Source organism: Agelaius phoeniceus, chromosome 3 (genome assembly GCF_051311805.1).
Source record: "Agelaius phoeniceus isolate bAgePho1 chromosome 3, bAgePho1.hap1, whole genome shotgun sequence".
NCBI lineage: Eukaryota > Metazoa > Chordata > Aves > Passeriformes > Icteridae > Agelaius > Agelaius phoeniceus.
Window position 1 is genome coordinate 61,818,696 of NC_135267.1, and position 27,437 is coordinate 61,846,132.

The following is a 27,437-nucleotide window of genomic DNA, read 5'->3' on the forward strand; positions in this document are numbered from 1 at the left end:
CTGCACCATCAGCAGGCACAGGAAGGCTGCAGGAAAGACTAAGCTGCCAGGCAAAGAGTATGCTGCATATGGAGAGGCTACCTCTCCCTTAGGTGCCTTCCTCCCCTACTCCAGAACACAGCATTCACATGGCAGCAGAGACACAAGAATGAACTTGACCTAAACCATCTGAGAAATGTGAGGACCATCTAACTGAACTGGGCATGGGAACAGACCTGGACCCAAAACCTGAGAGGGAAATTACTAGTGTGTCATCAGGCACAGCTGCAGCCCTGATGCTCATAATGCTGAAGTGATGGGTAGTTTGCACCCTTCTTCCCTAGTGCCTAATGCAGACACAGGCACCTCACACAGTTCTTCTCAGGATGGGCAGGGGAGAAACTGTCTTTGGACAGGCACTAAACACAGGGGTTTTCAGACCTGCCCCCCAGATAAAGAAATCTGAGGAAATCATTACACATCACAGAATAGATGCTGGAATTAATTTTTAACTATATGACTTGTCTTCAATTTGTAATTGTTACAGCTAACTGTCACACTCTAGATTTTCAACATGTCAGAAAAAAAGTTACTTCTGCTAGTTTTGGAGTGTCCTCTTCAGTTTGGGAACAGCTTAACATATAATGATTTGATTAAAATGGGCTTTCAGTTACACTCATGGCTTCTTAAGACGCTATTTTTCTTTGCTTTGTTCAGAAAAAGGAATAAAATTACAGTCTATTCCAAGATTTCATATTGTTAGTTTTAATGCTTTCCCCTTCAAAGTGTTTCCCCTCCAACACACATTCCAAACAAAGCAGTCAAGCTTCCTCTGACCTCACAGAGTGTGTAGAAAGAGAAAGACTTGATTCAGCTATTACTTACCTTGATGAAGCTATCTTTCATATGTTATTCAACTTAACAGGCAGTGACTGGAACAAAATCATGAACATTATTTGCTAATGGAAATTGGACTTGGAGGGCCCCCAGATGTTTGATGCAGCTACAGGTCTCACAGGCACACGGGATGTAGCACAAGCATGTTTTGGCATATTAGAGACACTCCTTCATTCCCCAAGACAGTGAACCGAGGAAGTTCACCTGCATGGCTGTCTGGAAAGAGACCCTGAGAAGACCCACATGTCTTTGGGTGTGCAATGGAGCCCTGGAGACATTTCTGCCTAGTGAGACGGACACACGACTACATGCACCCACCAGCCACAGCCCACACTGTGCTGAGGATTTGGAGGCACAGAAGATGCCTGCTCTTGTTTCAGGTCTCCAGATGCATCTCATGGAGCAGCCCTGACAGGATGAGGGTGGTCGTCCACACAGCCACATCTGAACTCATCTGAGCTAACCCTGGTGGGGGCAGGTTTGAGCCCTCAGCTGGTAGGCAGCCACTAATGAAATCCATTAAACTGTCAACATTTAGGGAACACTGTTTTACAAAACCACTTAAACATACCATGCAACAGACAGCTGAATTAGGCCTGTCTGCCTGTGTGGAGTCAGAAAGAGCCATGTTACTCTTCAGGGGATTGAGAACTACTTTGCAGAGTAGAGCCCTGATTTTTTCATGTTATTTTTAGCGATTATTCATATATACCTAAAACGGACAAGCGCATCTTTATTTCCTTCAGAGTAAAAAAATTAAAATCCTGATATCAAAGACAACCACCACCATTCAAAAAAGAACAAAACCCCAAGCCATTGATACCAAATGGACTTTGAAGAGGTAATTTGAAAGCAAGGGACAGACACCAGCAAACAGGGCAACTGCCTGTGTGCCATTGGTGCTCCACGGCAGGGTGTTTAAAGATGCCCGGAAAGAGGTCAGAGCCTATTGCAGGTAATAGACTGCAATGCAGCCAGGGGTATGCAGGAGAGCTGAGCTCAAAGAAAAGAGGATCCCAGGCCCCCAAGGCCACTGGCAGCTGCTGTGTGTGTGTGTATGTGCCACAGACTGACAGAAATGACAAACCGAGTCGTCAGAGAGAGGCCAGAGCAGCTCGAGTGGCTCTGTGAGAGGCCCCGGGGGCGAGCGGCGGTGCGCTGTTACCAGCATGGGCTGCTAAAGGAGCAGCCCAGCCACCTCCTGCTTGCTGGAGGTGAGGGATTGCAACTTGACTGCTAGGTCATGTTCAGTAGGAGATTCCAGGTGTGGGAGACGATTTTGAGCATGAAGGGGAAAAAAAGTGAAAGGAGTACTCACTGTCTTTCCATTTTCTGCCCAGCAATACAACAGATATAATAGATCCACTGTCTGGATATATTAGAGGAAGTTGGTTTCATAAGGGCTGCCTCTCTTGTGGTCCATCTACTACTGGAAAAGACATGGGGTGCTTTCAAGGAGCTTCCAATAACTCCAGGAACATTTTGGAAAATATGTATTTAGATAGATTTTTTCTTCTTGCACTGTCCTGTTTCTGTCGCTTCTCATTCATATAAATCTATATACACAAGAAATATGTTTGTGATTAATCTCATTACTGCTTATTCCTTGCCATGGAGCCATAGTTTCCCACCCTGCCCAAACTGTACTAGAGGAGTTTCATTTTCCTGGAAGGTTTTGGATTTGAATTAAGAGAGGCAGAGGTGACTATTTAGACAAAGAAGAGATATGATATAGAAAACACAAGACAAACTCCAGTGGAGTCCTCATCCCCAATTAAATCTGTGTCCTGACTAAGAATTACAAGGAAACATGCTCTCCTGTGATCAGGAACACTTGGTTTTCTGCAGTGAAGTTGTCAGGAGTGGCCATTTGGTGACACATAGGCAAAAGCACTGGCCATGACATGACGGCTTTTGACTCCACAGGAGAATGACAGCCATCAACTAGCAAAAACTGGTGGCCCAAGAGAAAAAAGGGTTTTATAGTCATTCACAGTCTCAAGAAGCATTCAGTCCTACAAGCCATCACTTCTGTGACATCACTGTCAGTCCCCTAGCAATGAACAGTGATGTCATAAGACTAGCATTAAAACAGCAGACACATATAAAAGAAACAGTCAAAACAGGTAAACATTGAAAAAAACCCACAATCCATTTTCATGCAAATTTCCCTAGTTATAACAAATGTAGGAAGGGGAAAGCAGAAAAATAAATTATACATCCATACAATTGGTTCTAAATGGAATGTTTTCCAAAGCTCACCCAGAGACATCACTGACTCTTTAATGTCTGCTTTTCCACTAATTTGTATCCTGTCAATTTACAAGCTATTTCAAACACCAATTCTATTTAATAAAAATGCAAAGTACAATGGGGAATTTATGTAAACAGAGTTGGCAAAATATCTTTGTAGAACGTTTTGGAAGGAGTCATGAAATTAGTGAATTAATAAATGGACGTTTTAATAGTTGGGTGTAACTGGGATATAGCCTAACCAAAACACTAGGCCTGACACTTTAATAACATATAAATACAGGTAAAAGTGAACTTTACCAGAGTAAAACAGTTTCAAGTCAACTCTCTGGTGGAAGCCTCCTAGACCATTAAAAAAATTTCTGTTACAACATTACTACTAGTTATCATTATTCAAGAATAGTATAATAAACAAATACTTTTCACTCAAAAATCATTAACATTTAACAAAAAGAATGCATCATAATTCCTAGGGCATGAGTGTAAGATTATGGTCTAATTTTTGAAAAGACTCTACTAATTGAAAATGTCTTATCAAAGTTAATGTTTAAAGCTAAAATGACCTAACTGGTCACAAGGCTTCTTGGAGTACAATAGAGAAAGAAGGAAAATTAGATTTTCCCCATGATGGATGAGTTTAGGAAAGCCCCAGGGGAATTACTGCCTGATGTTTTTCAAAAGATTTGCTTTTTGATTTCATAATGGTGGACAAAGGAAGGCTATTCAGAGAACCTGGTTCCACTCCCTGCCTGGTTAAGCTGTCCACAAGACTACAGTGCCCCATTCTTTGGGTCCCCAAACTGAGACTCTTGTGCTGGATTGAAGTCAGCCCCAGCTGACTTAAGCCAGCAGACATTTCAACCAAAGAATCCCTCCCACAAATATATCATGACCACACATAATGTTCTGGAGATATTAAATTAACAAAAGAACAATACTTTCAGGCTACAAGGTCAAAGGTACATTAAAGGTACACAAATGGGTACATTGTAAGTATTTTTAGGAGGAATTAAAATAAACCCCAAACTTTCTGGACATTGTATCCAACTGATAATCACTTATAGAAAGAATTACTTGTCATTTACCAGACCTTTAGCGATTTTGTACGTGTAGAGTCTTAATTTAAGCTGTAGTTTATGCAGCTTCAAATTTTAAAAATGAACAGCATAAATTATCTTCCCAGCTCCATATTTAATAAGTAATAGGTCTCGTTTTCCAGATTGCTGAGTAGTCTGTAATTCTCTTCACTTCACTGGGAGCCGTTGTAGACTCAGCATTTTCCGAAGAAGGATAATTATTTAGTTGCCCAAACATGATATAGAAGAACTAACTCACAGGTCACTGCTACAAAAGTAACTGTCTTGTACAAAAGTGGCCAAAGCCTGGTTCTTCACAGGAGAAGGGAAACAAGAATCCTAGATCTCTGCAGGCAATGAGTATGTTCTAGGGTATCATCAAGATGCAGGAGCTGGGTTGCCAAATAAATCAGCTGTTTTTACTGAGCTCTGAATTGTCACAACCAAACTACTCCTTGCAACCAAAATAACAGCTAAAAGCTACTTGAGGTGTTTCCATTCTGTCATTGCCTGCCAGCTCGGCACACTCAGTGAGGAAGTGCAAGCACCCTGAAGGGCTGCTCTTCTCAAAGGGAACAGAAATGGGACATGACTTCACTCCCTCGCACATCAGCTGGTGCTGCTCACCCCATGGCACCTGTAAGCTGCCTTTCTCCTTCAGAGATAAAATAACTTCACATATAACCTCTGCTGTGCATTTGTATATGTCACTGATATTAAGAGGAAAAATTTGTATCCTAAGCAGAAAAGAAGGCATTTCCAAGGGAGACTTTTCATAGCAAAATTCTTGAAAACCCTGAAAGCACTGAAGAAGTCAGGTCTTAGAGTCCTTCAGGTTATTCTGAGACAGAGTCCCAAAAGAGCTCAAATCTCACACACCAAAATAAGAGACAGGTTTCCAATAAAGCTCAGTAGGCTGAGCTGATTTTACAAAACATTCACTTAATTCAGTACCTGAATTAGAGTCCAGCTTATTCTGAGAGATTATACCTATTGTCCAAAGAATTCAGCATGTTAACTGCTTTGCAAGATTTTCCAGGAATCTAGTTTCCCTCCTTTATGCTACCATTACATCTGGCTGCTACCATTACTCCAGATAATTTCTGGAGGAGAAAAATTCCTTAAAAGAACAGAAAGACTTGTATTTCCTCCAAATTTAATCCCTCTCATAATGGTAGGCATGTCCCACATGGCCCCTCTGCCCAGACAGCACTGAAAACAAATAAAAGACATGTTTAGTTGGTGAGAGCTACCCACTCTGCATTTGCAGGAAAGGAGGTTGGGAGAGTTGAAAGTGAACTAAATAAATTGTCACCTTTTATTGTTTTGCCTTACACCTAAAGTGTTTGCTGCCCAAGGAAGTTCTGAAAAATCTTATTAAAGCTAAAGGGTGAGTTTTTAAGCACCCTTTAAAGTGATAGGCCTCATTAATAGTCTTAAGAAAAACTAGGTACAGCAGAGTTCCAGATGCTTTTTCACAAACACAGATATTTTGTTTCCTCATTTAGTGTCTATTTTAGCACTGGGAGGACTGATTAAAGAGAAACAGTACACTTCTAGCAACAACTTCCATGATATCCAGTTTCCTTTCAATATCTGAAACAGTGTGGATGGCTTAGTCTGCACTGCTACTCTCCCCCATGGTATCTCAGAAGGCACAAAAGGAGTGCACAGAACAGAGCAGCTCAGATAACTGAGATTTTAGATACCTGCCAAAGTGGAGTACGGCTGACTGAGACTGCTCAGGGTTATCAACAGCTGGCAAACTGCATGGCAGGCTTTTCACTGAGATGCCCAGAAGATGAGGGAGCCAGCACTGCACAAGTCAAGTTTCACCTGCACTTAACCTATTTGCCTGTAAACACATCAACTCTGCCTCTACATCCAGGTCTCAGTGCCATCCACAGTTATAGTCAAGACCAATCCAAAACCAACCATCGCAGATACTCTTCTAGAAACATTAGTTTACATGTAAGCATTAATTTATTCTCCATTTTGTCTGGCTTTGTCTCTTATTTTTATTAAAGTTAACCATGGTAGACATGGTTAACAACAGTTTAAACTAATGAACAGATGAAATCTCAGTTTACAACAGTTTAAACTAATAAACAGATGAAATCTCACTAAATACTGTTTTTGGACTGACTCACTGAGACATGAACTTCAGTGAAAATACAGAGCCTTGAATAACACAAAGAAATGCCTTTCAGCCTAACCCTAATTATGGGAAGTCCTCCTTCCATGCTTTTCTGCCACCAGACCCATTTTGGCTTTGTAAAGTTGACAAGGGATGACTGAGTATTAATATAAAATCTCAGAAATTAGGTCTTTTATGTCCAAAGTCACAAAGTAAACTTCGGTCTTCATACTGAACAAAATTAGCAGCAGGCTCTGTAGTCAGACCCAGACAACTGGATTAGTTAGGTGCATTAAGCAGGCAAGTACTAACTCAGTGTAATCATGCCTTCATCTATCTTCCCCTGTTTTAACTACTTGAAGTTATCCTTTTTTCTTTCTTTGTGAGAGGTAACTACTCCAAGGACGTTTGAAGCCTGATTTATTACAGCTGTCCTGGCTACAGTATAAATAAGGACAAAGTCAGATTTTTGGATACTTGAGCATTTACAAAAATTTTGGCTATTTGGAGAAGGCTACCCATGATTTACTAGAGTAGGACTGCTATAATAAAGCTCCCTCATGACTATAAATTCATATTCAGCATAAGATCATTTTGTATTACCTGGCCCAACTCATAAAAACAAATGTTGGTAAGCATCCCTCTGGAATCTGATCCACAATTAAAACTGTAGCTAACATCTAAGGACAAACTAGACCTAAATCCCAATGCATTAAAACAAAATTTCATGATCATGTCTGAGATCTTCATTAAGTTCTTGGATTGGTCAAGCAAGCACAACCTTTCCTTCACAAAGGAAAAACAAGGAAGCCTCAAATGCAGCCTAGTTCTCTAGCAATGAAAAAAGAAGGAATGAAGCTCAGCTCATCCTCAGTCACTAATCCAAGGCTTAAATAAATGAGAAAGAAGATGAGAAAACAGGATATCAACTAACTCACTTTTAGCTACTCTGCCTTAATTGTATGTTCTGATGTGGTCACTCTCTACCCACACACTTCACTTTGAGCTACATCGTACAAGAGCATTTTAATACATGTTTGAAGAATCACCCAGAAATCTAACAGAATAGGCTGGACCTTGTAAATCCATATCTCAGCACACAGCAGTCAGTCTTCAGGAGAGGTACACAGTATAACCTTGGATAGGTCACTTGGTTTGTAAGACTTAGCTTTCCGCAATAAAATTGAGTATAATTCCCTTTATTTGATGAGTAGGGCTTTTTCACTGCAAGCACTTTGGGGAAGAAATCATTGCTTTGCAACATTCCAGCAAAATGTGGGATCAAGCAGCTACTGCCACAGGAAGGCCCATAGGTACAAGCTTGAAAAAACTCATGTTTGTGATAACAGAATTATCTAAATAGATTACTTGAGATTAATGTCCTTTGTGTCCATAGCTATCAATTTGCAAAACTAAGTCTTAATAATCCCACCTGTTCAAAAAGAAATTCATTACCTTGTTAACCCAAGTTCTCTTATATCCTCACTGCTCTACAGGATTCCAAATAAATTTTGGGTTTTTTACTTAATTTGACTTTTAGTCTATATGTTTGGGGGTTTTTTGTTTGGTTGGGTTTTGGTTTTTGGTTTTTTTTTTGTTTGTTTGTTTGGTTGGTTGGTTTGGTTTTAATTATTTTCATAGAATCATAGAATGATCAATGTTGGAAGAGACCTTCAAGTTCTCCCAGTCCAGCCAATATCACCCAGCACTTCCACTGCAACCCCTAGACCATATCATCCAGCACCAGATCCAGATGCCTCGTGAATACTTCTATGGATGGTGACTCTACCACTTCCCTGGGCAACCTATTCCAATCCCTGATCACCCTAATGGTGAAAAAATTTGTGTAATATCTAATCTGAATCTCCCCTGCCTCAGTTTAAGGCCATCTCCTCCAGTTCTCTCACTGCAGGCACATCAGGAGAGAACAGCCCGTATCTGGCTACAACCTCCTTTCAGGAAGTCATAGAGAGTGATGAGGTCTCCATGAGCCTCCTCCTGTTGAGACTGAACAAACCCACCTCTCTAGGCTGTTCCTCAAATGACAAAAAATTTTAATGTATTTCACCAGTTTTCCACCACTGCTTTCCACCACAGCTCCTTTGCTGCCGCTGTTAAATAATCATTTGCAACAAATTTGGGTGCCAAGAGAGCTGTTGGGTTCTGCTTGTGTTCCAGTCTCCCCTGGGCTTTGACAGAGCAAAGTGTACACTCTGCCTTTCAACTGGTATCAAATGGGGACCTTGGTACTAAGGTTTTGAAGAGTTACTTGCCCTTGCTCAAGCCCCATTATCTCTCTAAGTACACAGCATTGGGACAATGAAGGCTGTTGCTTTCTTCCCCCAGGAAATCACCTGTACAATCAGAAGGAACTTTTGCCATTACTGTTACTCTACTGTCCAGAGTGCTGACACCACCGTACAATTCCAGAAACAAAGAGAAAGAAAGAGACAAGAGAGAAAGAGGGAAAGAGAGAGGGAAAGAGAGAGGGAAAGAGAGAGAGAGAGAGAGAGAGAGAGAGAGAGAGAGAGAAAGAAAGAAAGAAAGAAAGAAAGAAAGAAAGAAAGAAAGAAAGAAAGAAAGAAAGAAAGAAAGAAAGAAAGAAAGAAAGAAAGAAAGAAAGAAAGAAAGAAAGAAAGAAAGAAAGAAAGAAAGAAAGAAAGAAAGAAAGAAAGAAAGAAAGAAAGAAAGAAAGAAAGAGGAAAAAAGAAAAAAGAAAAAAGAAATCCTACTTTTCAGACAACACAAAAGTTTGATGATAGGATCGCAGTACCCAGAAACTGCTGAGCCATTAATTTCTCTGAAATGTCTCTGCCTTACAAAAAGCCTCATACCCATACATATGTATAAGCACAACACTCCCTGTGAGCTTCCTAAAGGAAGGAATCTTTTTCACTCACCTCAACATGGTTGCTTTTGTAAAACCCACATACAGCTTGAATTTAAAAAAAAATCCACAAAAACACAGAGAGAGAGAGAATGGCTTTGTTAGTTCAAAATATACACAAGTTGTTGTTAGCAATAGAAAAAATGTTTGCATTCTTGACCTTTACAGAGGTAAGACAAAAAACAACTACTTTTTCATACTAATAGCATTCTGTGCCTGTCCCTTGTATATTTTCTTTTAAACTTGCCATTTTGCTGTTGCAGCTGGGCTTGTCAGTTTTCAGCACTAATGGGTTGTGATATGGTGTCAGGGGAAGTCAACAATCAATGCTGGAAAAAAGGGCTATCACTGCTGACAAAGCCAAGGATGGAAACACAACGGCCTTCGTTTGGAAAGAAACAGAAGAAAAATCCTGAGTTATATCTTGCTTTGAAGATTAGTAGAGATTTACCACTCAGTGACCAAGCTATCGCTTTCACCCCTTCCTACCTCAAGCTATCCTCCCATTGGACTCTAACATTATTCCACATCTCACCCAAAATACAGGCGTTTAGTTTAACAAAAAAAGAAAAATGCTTTGCAACAAATATTTTAAAGGACCACACTCCACATTTTTGTTTAGAGCTAGTACAGTTACTAGCTTTTAAAAAGCTGAGGAGAAAAAATGTTGGACTGCATAATGTACGCCTGTGGAGCAGCGCAGCAGAAAAAGCATTTTGGATGCCTTTCCACTGCCTGGTTGTGAATTAGATCGGTGCTCGGCCCCTCAGCTCCAGCTGAACTCAACAGAAGCAGTGGACACTCAGCAGCTGTTAAATCAGATGCCACTGACAGAATTATGAAAGATAGACAGTGTTCAAAGGCATTCAACAAGAATAATGGCAGTCTTATTTATTTCCACAGCTTCATGTCAGAATATCTGCCTAGCTCTAGGTCTGCCATAGTCCTGGAGAGAGACAGAGAGTATGGTTATCTGAGTTTTCAGATGGGGAAACTGTGACAAGTGCATTCTTTAAGATCAGGGTCTTATACATATAGAAAAAACAGAAATCAGCACACATCATATATATGTTACTACACCTCATAGCTTCCTTCCCTCAAAACTGTAATTGTCCAGTGTCATTATGGATCTTTTCATACCAATTGATAAAAGGTAAGTCACAGATTTGCCTCTTCTAATTATGAAGGTGACTGAGACAAATTTCAGAAAATTCAACACCTCCAAAGCAAACAGGAGTAATGGGATCTTGCCTCTTCCAAGACAAGAAATATCTTCTCCAAGATATTTAGATATGCCTAACTCCACAGACAGTCCCAGAATAATTTTTCCAAGTATAACTTGCTTTTCTGTCAAGTTATGGCCCTAACTGTGGACTCATACTTACTCTTCTGTTAATTCAAAATATAATTTTTGGAATCAGAGGCTACCTTTACTAAAAGCTGGTTGCAGAAAGCTTTCTTCTGATATAATGACACTGCAGGATCATGGCAATAAAAGCAAAGGGACAAGGAGTGGTTAAGAACAGAAAAGGAAGGAAATGCAGAAGCAGTGAGAAAACTGGAAAGATGGTAGTGGAATTTGGAAAAACCTCAGGAGGTGCTGGGATTTTTAGGGTGCCTTGTCTCTATGTGAAGCATTCTTTTCTGTGGCTAATTTCTCCATTGTTCATCAGACAAAAAGCAGATCCAGGGAAAGAAACAAGAGGGAGAACATTTTTCACAGGATTTCTCATTATTCCTGCCTCTTGCACTTCCCTCCTCTCAACAACCCTTGCTGCCAAAACCTGTCTGACCATTAAATGTTGTTTACAGGCAATCAGTAAGTGATAAATTCACAATGGCATTACTGAACCATGCAGCTTTTAGAATATTACTACGGCTGCACAGTTTTGACACCAATCCTTAAATAACAGCAAAAAGCTGCTTCTCCAAATCACTTGTTGGTACACACATCTGTTTTGGCCAGCTGCTCCAATGAAATACAGAGCAGCACCTGGGAACATGGCTGCCAGGGAGATCACACCAGATGCAGTACACATGGAAAACACCTCAGAAGTAGTTCGGTCAGCCTCCTCTCTATCTCAGTGTTGCACTGCACCAGGAGAGTGCAGGGGGTTTAAGGAACTGACCCCAAGCTCACTGAAGTCAGTGACTCTCTTCCCACTCCAGTGGGCATTCAGTCATGCTTCTTGAAGGAGAGGTGAGGAAAAAATTACTTTAGAAGCAGTTTCAAGAACACTCTGTACTCTGTGATCTTTCATCATAAAAATAATGAAAATAAAAATTAACTGTTTCACAGGGTTTATTTTATCTACATAATAGAGACACAGCCAGTTTCTGATGTTCAAAGCTACATGAAGTCTGCAGAGAAAAAAGGAGCACATCATCATAAAATAAAGTGCTTAACAGATGACCAAGTAAATAAAGGAAATATAAGTGGTTTTTTACAAGCATAAGGGTGAGAAAAGCAACAAAATATCACCTATCAGGATACAACAAAAAGGAACATTATGACAACTTTAAAGTGCATAAATAAAAACGAAAATACAAAGACTAGGGAAAATTTTGCATTCTGGTTTAATCAGTCAAAGGCAGCCATTCATGCCCACCCCTCCCCTCCCCTCCATATCACTGTCTCATTCATTACTGCTATCTATGGAAACACGGGGAAAGAGAATCAGTCCCACCTGTGCAATGAAGAAAAAGGAGAAAAGGTCATGGAGCTAAATCCTATAAACACTTTAAAAACTGAAATGAATCTCTTAGAAAAATCTAATTGAAATTGACTTGAATCTGAGTCCTGTGACCTGGATGGAAAAGGTGGTTGAAGGAGTGTAAGCAGCAGGTAATGATGGGAGGTGAGGTATGGAGCCAGTTTGCTGCAGGGGTGTTTTTGGTATGTTCTTATTTAATATCTCAATTAATGATCTGGAAAAGGAGGTAAATAGCACAGTAATGAAATTCACAAATGACAATAAACCAGGAGGCTTGCAAATGTCAGAGAGGATAGCAATAGTATAAATGGAAACTAACAAGGTTAGATATGTAGACAGGCAATAAAATGAGATTCAATGTGGAAAAATGTAGACTAATATACTGAGGAAAGATAATCAGAAATATGAAGAGTCCATGAGAAAGCAAAACCTGGAAAGCATCTGCACGGCAAGATACCTATGTGTGACAGTGAACAACAAATTGAATATGAGTTCTCAAGGAGATATATCATTTTAAAAGACCGATGCAATTTTGGGCTGCAAATGCAGTAGAATAATGTCAGAAGAGGAAACTTATTGTCTATGCATCTAGGAAGATTTCTGCAGAATACTGCATCCACTTCTAGGCACCTCCATAACAGAAGGATGCTAGTATGCTGAAAAGGACTTCAGAGAAGAGCAACACAACTGATTAGGGAAGGAAGGGGCTTGATTTATTAATCGAGGTAACAACTTATCCTGGTATTAGTTGGGATAGAGTTAATTTTCTTGCCAGCACCTGGAGTAGTCCTGTGTTTTGGATTTAGGACAATCATGCTGGTAACACAGTGGTGTTTCAGTTGTTGCCAAACAGTGGGAAAGGACTTTTCCATCTCATGCTGCCCTGCCTGCAAGTAAATAGGGTGGGGTGCACAAGAAGTTGGGAAGGGTTGCAGCCAGGACAGCTGACCCCAACTGGATGAAGGGATATTCCAAACCATATGGTGTCATGCTCAGCACATAAACTAGGGGGAAAGATAGCTGGGGCCACTGCTCCAGAACTGGTCAGTGAGCAGTGAGCAACCACATTGTGCGTCACCTGTATATTCTAATTCTACTATTAACAATAATATTATCTTCCCATCCTTTTCTGTCCTATTACACTGTCTTTATCTAAACCTGAGCTTTGGACTTTTTTTCAAATTGTCTCCCCCATCCTGCTGGGAGAGGGGAAGTGAGTGAACGGCTGTCTGGTGTGTAGCTGCCTGTCAAGTTAAAGCATGACACAAGGGCAAAACAACCACTGTGTAGAAATATGAGTGATGAACAGAGAGAATGGAAAGGAATTTCTTAGATGCTAACATGCAGTGGGTACAGCTAAATGTAAAGAAGAACAAAATTTGGACAAAGTATCAGAGAATTTTTCAGAAACCACATGATTTAGTCTAGCAGGTAATTTTCATATGAAGAATGAATGATGAAGTCCCACCAAAAAAAGCATTTGAAACTTGAGCAGGTAAAGTGCTCAATGGCAAACCATAGGGAACAATTGTGAACTCATAAGAAGCTGAACTACCTGGCCTAAGAGTTTATTTCCTACATACAGCATTATTTCTCAAGGAAATGCATATCACATGTACTTCTGTATATAAGAACATATACTCTAGTCCAAAGTCTAATTGTAGAGTAAAAGCAAAGTGACTGCATACATTGACTATTTAAAGTACTGAGAGACAAACAGATGCGTGATCTGTTTTTACACGAAACCCACTTCTTTTTCAGCAGACGTGGTTTTTAGTGATGTGATCCTCAGTATATTTTGTACATTCAAAGGAAAATGTGATTAAGTTATTTATTTGCTTATTCATGTCTACTGCCTTTCTCTTTTCAATTTTCTTTACACTAATATCTTTATTCATTCTCATGTAATATACTAGAACTTGCCTAGTTGCAGTACAAATCTATTCACAGTGAAAAAGGAAGATTTTAATGCTAAAATGCATTGTAATGCTCCAAGACCCTGGTGTTAAAAGTAACAGGGGAAAAAAAGACTGAAAGTGAGATATAAGCTAAGAAATACATGGATATTATTTTCCTTGAAGAGAAGAAAATGTGAATTTATCAGTTAAGTAATTTTTGTGTATTTACATGTACCTACTTTACCAAGTTTCCCACTTTTATGCCACCCTGGCAAGTCCCCTTTTATAAATGTCTACCTTGGACTTTACAAAAAGTCTTCCCACATTCTTCCAAGGAGAACAAAGAGGTGAAAGGTTTTTCAAAGTTTTCCTGTCCTTCTCACTTCCCCTAGGGGTGGTTGGAGAGCTGAGGAAGGAGCAAAGCTTATTGAGAAGAAAACTCCTGTTTTTACTGTAATAAAAGGTGGCAATCTTATCATGTATAGATGCTCAAATGATGTATAGACGAAAGATGTTTGCAGTGAAGATTGCCATAGGCAAAACAGCAGATCTAATCAGAAGCTCTGCACGCATGGATGTAGCCAGCCGGTGCGAAAGGAAAGCATTCGCAGCACAGAATCTGGAATTGCTCTTCTGTCTCTCCACGGCTTCCCCACCAGAGCACAGGAGAAACCAGGAGCCTTGACACTCCAGGCAGAGAGGCACTGAGCCAATGCACAAACTTTTTATGACTCTGTCACAGGATGCTATTAATGTAATAGCAGGTTTATTTTTTTTCTTCTTTTTTTGCATGGAAGCACATGCTGCTATCATCTATCTCCTATCCATAGTCAGTAGAATGAGGTGGTGCTTGTATAGCAAGTGCTGTAAAAATATCTCTATTGTGCAAAATAAATTACAGATCAAACACATGCATAAAAAAAAAGATTATTAACATTTAGGACACTTGCATTTTCAAAACTGCGAGACTGATAAATGCATACATGTCCTCAAGTTCTCAAGATGACGGAAAGTCAGGACACAAACCACAAGAAGTAAAACACTTTCAGCTAAAGCTACCGCAGAGTTCCTCCTTCACCCCGCTGAGAGTAACTGTGCTAACCTAGGTGTCCCAGAATAGAGGTATTACACAATCTGTGTGCTCCACGGTCTGAGAACAAAGACTGAGAACAATGAAGCACAGAGAAATGTGTTAAGGTACTGTGGCAGACACACCTCGGCACTTTTTCTGTTAATTTTTGTTAATCTGCCTGGGGGAGGAGAGTGTTTTTATCTAGCAACACAGGTATTTTAAACTGTACCTATTTTGGAACTGTCAAAAAACAGTCAGCCTGTAAGTCAACACGTGGGGATATTCTTTTGGTAGCTGGTTGGGGTTTTTTCCTGTATGCCTCTGTCTCACCTTGTTGGCCATGCCTATTTAGACTGCCAATTCCTCGGGTGGCAGGACACAGTACCACAGTTTACACTGTGCCAAGCACAGTGGGATCCAGTTTTTACTGGGCTATGTGAACTGCCATGAAGCAACAAGATAATAATAATAATAATAATAATAATAATAATAATAATAATAATAATAATAATAATAATAATAATAATAATAATAATAACTTTGCACCAATCACTGTTGTAGAAGCCTGCAGAAATCAAGGGCCAGAGACCCTAAGGGGACAAGCTAGCAGGAGGAAACCTGCACTGTGCTCCTCTACATGACAGGTGATAGCATTTGATTGCAGACACCTCTCCTCCTCCCAGTGTCCTCATTCTTATGGTGTAGAATGAAATGCCTCCCTGGGCACAGAAATCACCAATAACCCACCAAATCTATCTCAGCTCGACATGGCAGTAACCCCAACTACTCCAACCCCTCCCTTCCCCCCCAGCCCCTCCAGGTATCAGTGTGAGGAGTTGTGCTGTTGGGACAGTGCAAGACAGACAACAGGATGTTTAATGGTCTATGCTGCTGTCCGAGCCAGACACATGAGCTGAAACTCTGTCTCTCCACATGCAACTTGGATATCTGGCAAGTTTCAGTGAGACACATTTTCCTCTTGGCCTCCTTTCCTTATTTCTAGGCCCAGTGTTCATATTCAAAGGAGCAGAAGTAGGCGGGGGGGGTGGGGAACAGAGCACACCAAACAGTTTTAGTCTGCAGAGAAACAAGAAAAGTGGAGGGAAAAGAGGATACATTCACAGAAAATACAAAACCCGAGGAAATTTGCTTGTCTGCAGCATAAAAACAGATTTGGAAGGGGTGACGGGGACTGACTAGCACTCAGTAGCAGATCATTGGAGGCAGGGAAGAGACATCAGGCAGGGGGTTGGGAAGCAGCAACCAGCTGCCCCATATGGTCAGCTCTTGGTAGGCAATTTGATTTTCATTTTCTCTGCTGATTGTGCTCATCCCTCTGGTATCTGGATGGAAAAACAATGGTGGAGATAATAGAACAGGATTGCCCAGGGCATTTTTAAGGGCTTGAGAGCCATTCATTCATAGATCAAATCTAGGCCAGAATGGATGCAGGTAATCTGCTGAATGTTGGCTTATATGAAATGTTCCAGTGGTATTTCACAAGTATTCACATAAAGATTGAATAATTCACAACTTTCTTAGCATTCTCAGCAGATAGCTCAGCCTCCACAGCCTCTCAGGTCTCCACAGCCTCTTAGCACTAATGACTTAGCTCTACAAATAAATTTAAGAACACAAGTCTATGCAGGTTCTGGGTGTAATTGTGGTCTATTCCAAAAAAATGGTTTGAGGCAGTGACGAGTAAAGTAAGGTGTGGGAAAGATCCCATTATTGTACCAGTTCTGACAATAAAAGAAGCCCTTCATTCTCCTAGGCTGTTAATCTGGTACCTTCCACGAGCACAAACCTAGAAGAGGTATATACCTTATGTAGGTAGTTGACCTTCCATTGTCTTCCATGTGTTCACAGGATAGTGAGTGACAATGGCACTTGTCATACCCCATTTTCTATTTTGTCTTGCAGCAAATAGAGAATTTATTATCATTGTCAGCATAATTTTAAAATAAATGAATTAAATCTCATAGGAGAAGAAATCCTCATACTATTAAAAAAATGTATATATCTGATCATGTGGTCACGTTATCTAACACTGCCTTTCTTCTCAAAGAAATTTGAAACAATTTTCTTCAAAGATTACTGAAATAAACATTGACTAATATATAAATATATAATATATATATATTTTTTACATATATATATATATATATAATATACATATATAAAAATTGAAGGCAAATTATGATGAATATTTGCCAGAATCCAAATATGTGTCCCAAAACATTTTTAGTTTAAACAAACACTGGGCAAAAACTATAAATGTAGAACAAGTGTTTTCTACTTCTTACTCAGAATGGAAATCGACACAATTCAGCTGTTGATAAGGATGTTCAAACACCACCATGGTGTGACAGCATGGCCTATGATTACCTGGGAGGCAGAAACCTCTTTGGCCTTACATCTGGGAGGTCCTTTCTCCTACTCAGGGTCTCCATTTGAAAAGGTGCCTATTAATGAGTTCCTGCATAAATGCATGCTCTACATGTGACTTGGACACACCACTGCAACAGCCATTAACAGCAACAGTTGTGAATTATGTGGAAATCTTTAGCAGCAGGTAGGGAGAGCCATGCCAGAACGCAAAACCAGAAGAAATGGCAACTCAACAAGAAACTTGAACTGATCCGAAGGTTTCCCATGTGGATAAAAACATGACCACCATGGTGCAGCTATGCCCTGTTTCTATGATGGCAGCCAGCATATAATCCTGCCAGGGATGTTCAGCCTTTCAGCAGCAGTTTCTCCCAGCTCTTCAATTGCAATCCCCATTTTTGCACGTGCATGTGTACACGAGCACATGAATGGAAGAGAGTCTAGATTTTATTGCAATGTGCAGGGTGGGTGATTCAAGCCTTTGTGTAGGAAGTTGACTCACCCCCTTCTGAGGGAAAAAATGTTCAACACAACTGTAATTCCCTCTTTTTCACATAAAGTCAGGCAACATATACAGAACCTTCCAGCTCAGTATTTCCTAAACAGTGGAAACGTGCCTAGAAAGTTTAGCTTTGAAACCTGTGACTGCAACTAAACAGGTCTGCACCTTCATGTCGAGTCTCTCGAATCCCTGTGGCTCGGCAGCAGGCAGGAAAGGGGGGGAGGTGAAGTGGGAGGGAGAAAAAACAAGTTGGCTTGGGGGGAGAGGGGCGAGTGTTTTGGGCTTATTTAATAATGCACTAGTAAACAGCTCAGGCACAGAAATGCAGTGCAGTGAGAACCGGAGCTATCCTTTGGAGCCTACTGCTTTAAATTTGCGCGCTGTAGCTTGAAGCATTGCACAAACTCCCGGTCTGCTGACTGCCTCCCTGGAACACAAACACACGGGTGATTGGGAAAGCTGTTTTCCAGCCTGCCCTCCCTCGTTTCTGCCGGGCTGCTTTTGGTGTTTATTTATTTTTAAACAAGTCGTGTACATGGAAAAAAAAAAAAAAGAAAAAAAAAGAAAAAAAAAAGAAAAGAAAAACGCTAACAAAACCCACACATCTTTAATCAACACCTATTTCCTTCCAGGACCCTGTGATCCTCTATTGATTCCCATTAAAATGCTTTTCTTTTTCTTTGCCCCCTCTGCTGATCGAATTTCAGATCAGCCAGGATGTGCAACTAACCTTCCGGCACAACTGAACCCAACTGACTCACCCAGATCAAAGGCTCGGCGCATTCATTAGAGCCCAGCACAGCCCAGGCAGGATCCGTAATGCAACATCTCCCTTTGCATTGCAATTAACGTGGGGGAGAGGAGTTCTTATTATTTTTATTTTTTGCAAATGTTCTTCTGGCTTTTGATTTTTTAAACGGGGGGGGGGAGGGGGGCTGGGGGGGAAGAAGTGGTGGGAGGGAACGAGAACAAAAGAGAGATCTTTTTACCCGAGGATGACGTCAGTTTGATGTTACTGACAACTATTGATGCACGTGGAGCAACTGCAGGCAGATCCCCCTTCCCGCCCCCCCGCCTCCCGGCACTTCTCAGGGAAACAATATGCGGGAACAGCCCGCGGGACCCGGGAGCGGCTGCGGGTCGCTCCGCCAGAAGCCTGAGCCGCCAGGAGCCTGAGCCGCCAGGAGCCTGAGCCGCCAGGAGCCTGAGCCGCCAGGAGCCTGAGCGCCCGCGCCCCGCGGCCGCCAGCAGCGGCGGGAGGGGCGGAACAGCCCCGGGCCCAGCGCGGGGAGTCGGCTCCGACCCCGGAATGCTGCTCTCTCCCGCGGGGGACGCGGGCCCAGGACACCGTCCCCATGCCCCGGCTCCCGCTGGGCGCTCCCTGCCCCCTCCTGAGCCCGGCCCGGCGCAGGCACCGCCGCGCCCCAGCCGCGCTTCGTTCGTTCTGCCGCGGGGAGCGCGGCCCCGGCCGCCGGGGCGCGGCCGCACGCAAAACCCGGCCTGGAGCTCCGGAGCGGAGGGGAGGGGAGGGGGGGTGTGAGGGCTCACCTTCGGCTGCCTCGCTGGCGTCGGGGGGAGGTGTAGGTTCAGCCGGGAGCGCTCCCCTGTGGGGTCAAGGCGGCTCGTAGGGTCCCATCGCCGGGTCCAACTTCTGAAAGTCACGGCTGGGTCGGAGCTGCGGCCTCTCCAGCCGATACTGTCACGGGGCTCCCGCACCCTCCCCGGCGGGCCGTGTCCCCTCACTTCACCTATCTTCAGCACCTCTGAGGTAAAATATCTGTGTCGGTTTGGTACAAATGGCCAAGGAGGTGTAAAACAGGAATAGAGAAATCAAATTTTGCGCTGTGTAAAGGATCACAGAATCACATAATAGGTAAGGTTGGGAAGGGCCCACAGTGGGTCATCTGCTCCAGCCTCCCTGCCTAAGCTGGGTCATCCTGGAGCACAGGACACAGGATTGTGTTCAGATGATTCTTGAATATCTCCAGTTAAGGAGACTCCACATCTCTCTGGGCAATCTGTTCCAGTGCACCATCACCCACACAGAAACAAAGTTCCCTCACATTCTTGTGGAACTTCTGTTCATCAGATTCTGCCCATTGTTCCTTATGTCCTAATGGTTAGCACCAACAACAAGAGCTCCTTTCCAGTTTCTTGGACACTTCCCCCACACACACACCTTTAGGTATTTTTACACATTCATGTGGTCCCCTCTCAGTTTTCTCTAGATGAACAGGTCGGCCTGGGCCCAGGCTGTGCTGCCTCAGGAGTGCTGGGTACCAAGAGCCATGGTACCCCATGGCCCCCTACTTTGGATATTCCACAGATCGTCACTCAGGAGTGGGGGCTGAGGCAGTGCCTGCTCTTGGCAGCCTTGAGCTCCTTTCCTAAAGTGCACACAAATGTTCCCCTAAATGCCATGAAACTCGCCTGAGCCTGCTCAGGCTGGGATCCTGCACGAGCCAGCCTGTCAGTTCAGCAGAGGTAAGACCTGGGTATGTTCTGCCAACATCATTTCACAAGAGCCAGCCAAAAGCTGTCCATCAATAGTCACCACTATCACTCGCCATTACCTCTGGGGATTTCAATGAAATGGGAGATATTTTTTTGTGTCTGGATATTACCCCTCCCTGAGCTCTCTTCTCCCATGTGCAATATGTTTCTTCCCTTACAGATTAAATTTCATCCACTAATTGACAAGTACACATCTTACTTGGAGTTCTGCCCATTTTTGACATTGAGCATGTGGCTCTTTTTGAACAAGGTGTAGCTGTGATTTACACCAGTGCGCAATTTTTCCTTGTTTCCTAAATGTAGTTTTTGTAATACAGTGTTGTCAGCTGTCATGATTGTTGGTGAACTGATGTTCTGTGGCAGAAATTCTGTAAAGTTCCAGTTATGCAAGTCAAGTAAGAATTCTGGCTTTCATCTAAAAGGAAAGCATCCATTTCTGGTCCTCTGATTTCAGCAGAAACTTATGTTGTGTTCTGTAGCAGCTCTGAACCAAAAGGAAAGGAAACATAAATGTGTTATTATGACCATCATTGGTATTGCTTTATTTTTGCTCTCTTGATACTTGTGTCCCTGATTCTTTATAGCCTGGCAATACTTAATATAAGACACAGATAAAAAGACTTGTGCAGCTTACACAGCCACCTGTTCCTCTGCTCTGATCTCTCCACTATATTTTAAGGTGAGATAAACAAGCATTATTACCTACTGCTTGCACTATTACACTTACAGAGTCATGGTGGTTCTCTCTGCAAAACCAAGGTGTGTATTTATTCTTATCCCCCCTTGCTTTGAGGGACTGTAGTTTTGGCAGCTGAGTGTATGTTTTTGTCTGGATGATTTCTGTAAAAATAAGTCATTTATGATTTTTACAGGCTAGTATCTGAGTAGAAAGCTGTGTTGTACTACAAGAGAGATGCCATTTTCTCTAGATGTGTACAGTATGCCATACCTTTTCATAGTTTGCCATGGGAGAGATATTCAGGAGTTTTTCAGTCTCTTTTTTTCTCAGACCTATTCATACAGAATAGAAAGATTACTTTGTCTTATTTTCCATCATTGACAAACACCCTCTTATATCTTTCCATACCACTTAAGCAAATTTTCCTTTACTGCATTTTGCCATGAGAACATTCATCTGTCACTTAACAGTTTTGACTCCTGACCTTGCCATGGTTAAGCTAACACCACCTACACACACACACTCATACAAGTACTCTTCACCTATGAGAAGATATTTGCCACATGGTTTGAGAGGAGAGGTCATCCTTTCTCAAGGGGCTGCATTGCCAGCACCATAGTTTGGGGCAGCTGTCCATTGACTCCTGAATCTCTCTGTGGTTATATTCCTGTTTCCCACACCCTTATGTCCCTTTGATTGGCCAGTTGCACAATCCACCTCATCAAGGGCTCCAGGTTCTGTGGCAGAACCAGAGGAAGTCGGTTCGCTCCATTGCAACCATGGCAACACTTTTCAAAGATGCAGCCTACAGTCCTTGTGAGTCTTCCAGTTTTCCATGGCAGCCTCGTTTCTCAGAGGCTACATTTACTCCAGGAATAAGTATACTGCAAAACATGTAAGTTGATATTCAATAAAATACATCCTTAGTGTGTACAAAACCATCTGAGCTCTAAACAAGAGTGCAGGACTACATATAGTGCTGTGAACTAATATAAGAATTGAACAAAAGGGAGAGAGGTCATTTTAACTTCTGTTTCAGAAAGGCCCTGTGCCATTAAATCAGCCAAATCTTTATAAATCCAAAATCTCAGTTGTGTTCTCACTTGCTAAAGCACAACCAAAAAAAGCACTTTGGTCTTTAGGTTGCCTGTTTCCTGAAGGTATGAGATTCCTAAGAGACATTTCACTTGGATATACCTGTGGACCTAGGAGGTTAAGAAACAAACATTTTGCTTTGCTGTCCTGCTGTACCAAGCCAAGTTCTCAAATTTAGGGAGCTCATGAATTTTCATAATGTTCAGGAATGACTTGAAATTGTCTCTGTATGTTTTGATAGGGGTTATGTTATAGGGCATTCACATGTGAAGTATCAAGAGTTCGAAATAATGCACTCAGAAGAGCGGGAGTAAAAATTTCATGAGCCAAAAATTATTTTGTGGGAGAGAGTGAGGTAGAAGGAAAAAATTTTATGGAACTTTATAGTTTGTGGTATTAAACTCAATGGAAGAGCTTCCACTGCCTGCAGTGGCAGTGGATGTGGGCACTGATATCTATAGTCAGCCTGTAGAATGAAATAACACTAGGTTCAGCAGTAGAGTGTTTTTTACAATGCCTGTGTAGGTACACATTTCCCAAATGCTAGGTCTCCACCCATGTTCGTTTTCTGAGTTTCTTTTGAGTTGAGCAATGGACACTAGACAGCCTCTTTCCTCTAATGTGCATCACACCTGGCTTCTGTAGCAGCACCATGACACAGGTTTGTTCCACAGGTACTGCTGAAGTTTATCTGTCTATAACCAAATTATTTCCACTGGAATATTTCTTAATGGAAACACTTCTATCACAAGTTGGTAAGAAGTTATTTGACACAGAGCCTAAATTTTGAGTTAAACGTAACAGGAACCCTTTTAACATACTTTATATCACTTGCTTGCAGCCCTTCAACAGGATAGATTTCTTTTTTTCTCACTCACAACTTGCAGATCACCAGTTTGTTCAAGAGCAGGAGATATCTTTCCAACTTGAGAAGCCAGTGCCACTGCTGCCAAATTAACTGGGAGGACGGTTGTTCCATGTGCTCATACTGATTGTATGTGGGACATCTCACTGTACTGAGGGCAGTTTTGTTATTTTAAGTTATAAAGGAGCTTAATTCTCTTCCAGGGTCCAGGGTGAACTCATTTGTCAATGTTATGCATTTCATTATCCTCATCAGCTCATTTGCTTTTCCTGATGGAGAAAAAGGCTGAACCTTGTTTTACTTTATGGAAGTCAGGATTCTTTCTAATTAATGAAGTTTCTGTTTAGCCAGCACTATGAAAGGTGTTCTTTCCACTGTACATGTGTGTGCTGAAGAACACATCTGCTCTCTGGTAATTTTTTTCAGTAGCACCTTTTTGTCTGAGATTAAAAGGATCCGCTCCTAAGTCCTGGACTGAGAGCTGTGCTTCTGAAGGAGAAATTACTCTTTTAAGAGATTCCCAAGAGCTGTAGCCAACCACAGCATACTGTAGATGTTACACTTTTTATACATTGCATCTTTGCCAATATTTGAATACAAGCCATAATTCAGTGGGAGCATAAATAACTTCCATTCAGAGAGATGGATGCTGTGGTATCAGGCCAAATGGTAAGCCTTGTCAGTGCCTGCATTTTCACTTTATCGATCACACAGCATAATATGATGCTCCTTATTTAAATCCTTCATGCAGATGTTGTACTGGGTTAATTGACAAGCAACTGGATTTGATAATACGTATAATGCTGTAGCAGGCATTGATTCTTGGATAGTGTGGATGTGCATGTAGTGATCATAGGGTTATGATTCTCAGCAGTGGGAGATGAATAAGTCTGTGGGTTGCAATGTAAATTTAAGCTGCTGAGGGGTGAGCATTAACTTACATGCCAGTTTAGATTGATATAATAATTCTTTATAGGGACAGAGCATGATTGGCTGTAAAAGAGTTGTCCTTGTACCTGAATTGTTTCAGAGCAGCAGAGCTTTGTGCTGAGCTAACAGCATGCTGTTAGGAATCAGTACCGATGTAAACACGGAGAATGATGGCTTTATGTTGGCCGTTATGTCATGCAGTATTTCACAGTTGTTGAAATCATTTCATTTTCAACCAGGTTGCTTTGTCAGTCTATCAGCAAAGACTAAGCAAAGTGCAGCACTGAAAACGAAATTAAACTCCCAGCTCTCCAGATACATAAGTGGTAGCACTTTTGTTGAGCTGGAATTCTGTAAGAATGCTTACTACAAAGTCATTTGCTGCTTCACTTTTTTCTCTGAAGTTCATCATAGCTATATTGTTAAGTTTTTACATTAATTTATGCCACTCTCCTTAGTCAGAGGGAACAAGGAGGTAAATAAGGAGAAGAGGAAAACAGGACACAGGGAAGGTCTATAATGAGACAAGAATTAGGAAGGAGAAATAGGTGACATCAGAAGAGCAAAAGATGAAGGAAGGAACAGTAGATCACAGAAATTGCAAAAACAAGGGAGATGTTAAAGTGAAAAATAAAATAGGGAAAATTAATATAGGAGATAGAAAAAATGTAAGAAACATCTTTAATTTCTTGCAGGAATATTGAAATTTGTTGGTAGCAATCCTGCTTGCAGTAGTTCTCCGTGTTTGGCTCAAACCTTAGAAACACACTTCTATATGAGTCTCCCCATTTCTTTTTGGCACCTGGCTTGCTCATGTATAAGACTAGGCCTCCAGAGGTCAGAGGAGAATGGGTTTCTAATAAAGCTCCTCCATACCAGAGTTCAAAAGCTCTCCCACAATGTAATACACAATGAAAACTGACACCACCAAATGGCTGTAGTTTCCCTCTTTCTTTCTCTGGATGTTACATGCTTTTTTTTGGCATCTGCATATCTGACTTTAGTTTTTCCGTTGAGTATTTAGCATGAGGTATGAAGAAGTAAGCTATAGCCAAATATATATGTTTATATATCAAAAACTACAAAAACATAGGTTTTTGTGAGGTTTTTTTCCTAACTCTGTGAGAATAAGCAAATGTGAGGCACTTCCTCTATTATGTACATTTATATGGGCTGTGTGGTCAGAGGTGCTTAGCAGTGAATTTGGCTCAGGGCAAGGGAACAACAGCAGTAATTTGAGGGGAGATTTACTCCTGTTAACACTTTTCAGAACTGGCAATAAAATCAGCTCAGTGCTCTCAAGATAGGGAGAGCTGGATTTTAAGCAAAATATGGAAGATATATCATCAACCTGAAGAATGATCCCGTGAAAAACTGTTTATTATTAATACCTAAAAAAATCCATACATATTTCCAACAAATAAATGATAATGAGAGACTGCTCCCTTTTCCTAGAAGTGATTGCATTTTCTTTGCCCTTCTGGTTTGGCTGCTTTTAGGCTATTGCTTATGTAAAACAGAACACCTCCTAAGCCATCGTTTACTAAACAATCTCTGGCTTCTGATCTCACGCTACACAAGAAGGTAAATTGTATTCTGTGCGAGAAGCTTTAAACGTGAGCGTAATGGAAAGGGGATATTCAATGAAACAAAGACACACCTCCAGAAACAACAAAGACAGTAAGTTTGAGCTATTAAATTTGAATTTCAAAGTTGAAAAGTAGGATTCAAAAATGGAAAAAAGACATCAGCTTTCATTAGCCCCACAGGTATTTATTTTACCAATTTGTATTTTGCTTTTCTCTTCTCTTAGCAAACCTGTGTGGCAGAGTTTGTTGAAGGAGGAGGACAATTCTGCTCTGAAACAATGGAATGCTTTTCTGAGAGATCAGCTTCCAAAGGTGACAATATGGGGTCACAGCAGGGATGCTGAGTGCTCAGTCCAGAGTGCTCTTAAACAAGAGGGGATTCTTATAGCTATGAGCTGTCAGCAATGAAGTCATGACCACATCCAGCTGTGCTATCAGTAAGATAGGTTGCTCAGCTGCAGGCTGTACCTCTGACTTGTGAGCACACAGGCATAAGCCTTAAGGGCTATCCAGGCACACTGGTAAATTTGTGCTTCATGACAAGTGTGAGAATCTCATCTTCAGTCTACAGACCAACTCCATGCAAAAAGCATCTGGTTTATTAGATGGTGGTGCCCGTCCACTGATGTGTCATAAAGTAGGCAAATGTCAAAGTGTTTGTGTACTGTATGTGGACAGAGAGTCTTCTGTGATAGCCATCAGCTGAGAGGGAGAAACCAGCTCAGTCCCAGGTTCCACAAACGTGTAAGAGCTATTCTTGCTCCTATAGGCACAGGTAATTAATCTTGTCTGTCATGTCAGAGCTGTTGAGAATAGCTACAGGCAAAGTGTTGCAATACAGGAATCACTCCAAGGAGTTACTGCAGTGGAGTTGGGCCCACACTAAGTCAGTAGGGTTAGAAGTGTAAGGCCAAATGAGTGAAAATCTGTGGACAGTAGCATATGGGATTGGACATACTGTTGAACAGTCGAGCACTATTATTTGAATTATGGTGAATTATTCTCTGTCATCTGCATGTCCCTAGCAGAATAAGTGGAGGTAGAAATAAAATGAAGGCATAAATTGGACATTTTGCTTTAGATCCTGTGCTTTGGAGGAGCTGGCAAAGATCCCAGCTTGGTCCAGCCTAATACATACAGGGTCATCACCAAAACCATGCACCAAGCTGAGTCTGAGGCTGCCCACCTGGCATTTGCCTGGCAGCTGTATAGGTTGTAGTATTGTGTGTCAAGGCAGAGAAATACCTCTTCCAAGACGGAATGTCTTTTCTTATATTAGTCATCGGGATGTGCCAGAAACATGCTTAGCTTACTCAGAAGGACTGGGCAGGAGCAAAGGGAAAATCAGTAACTCTTCTCAGAAATTATGATGTAATTGCCTTTTCTCCCTGGAATCAGGCACAGAAGTCCCTGGCAGAGAGCAATACCTGAGAAAGCTCTACAGTGAAAAAGCATTCATATTCCTGAAAACAAAACAGCTGAAAAAAATACAAGGATCAGCAAAAGATGCTTCTTCTAAGGAACACTTTGTGCAAATTTGCTTCACAATTAGACAGTCAGAAGGCACCTAACATACTTGCCCAGAACCTGTCTAAGAGAGGGACCCGGGAGCAGCCTATTCTGTCTGTGGCAGAGGAGGGAATTGGAGCTTTCTCACGAGTAATTTACAAACATCCAAAAGAGATCCCTCCTTGTACTCTGGGGGCTGAAGGCCCAGTTAGTTATGGAATAAACGCGATCAGTATTTTGCACGGTGCTGTGTCACACACAGTGTGTTCTTCTTAGACAGCCATGCCTGGCACCTGCATTGTTTTCCTCATTCATCATACACCGGGCGTGCATTCCTGACAGCACCGTAGGAAATTGTATTCTTCGTACTGAAATGCATATATCTACCTGTCAGAAGCCCACATGTTGTCCCAATAAGGGCCAAGGCTTAACTGCTTCTTAGTAGTCTGG

The 27,437-nt window shown here is 41.6% G+C and overlaps 1 long non-coding RNA gene across 2 annotated transcripts in view; it reads right to left on the reverse strand.

Moving 5' to 3' along the window:
- Positions 1-18,706, reverse strand: part of LOC143693567 (uncharacterized) — a 181,831-nt gene extending 163,125 nt beyond the window's left edge. For both annotated transcript variants that reach the window (XR_013181380.1, XR_013181379.1), the window contains exon 1: positions 18,568-18,706. This is a non-coding gene — a long non-coding RNA (uncharacterized LOC143693567). The remainder of the gene's footprint in view (positions 1-18,567) is intronic.
- Positions 18,707-27,437: the final 8,731 nt, after the last annotated feature.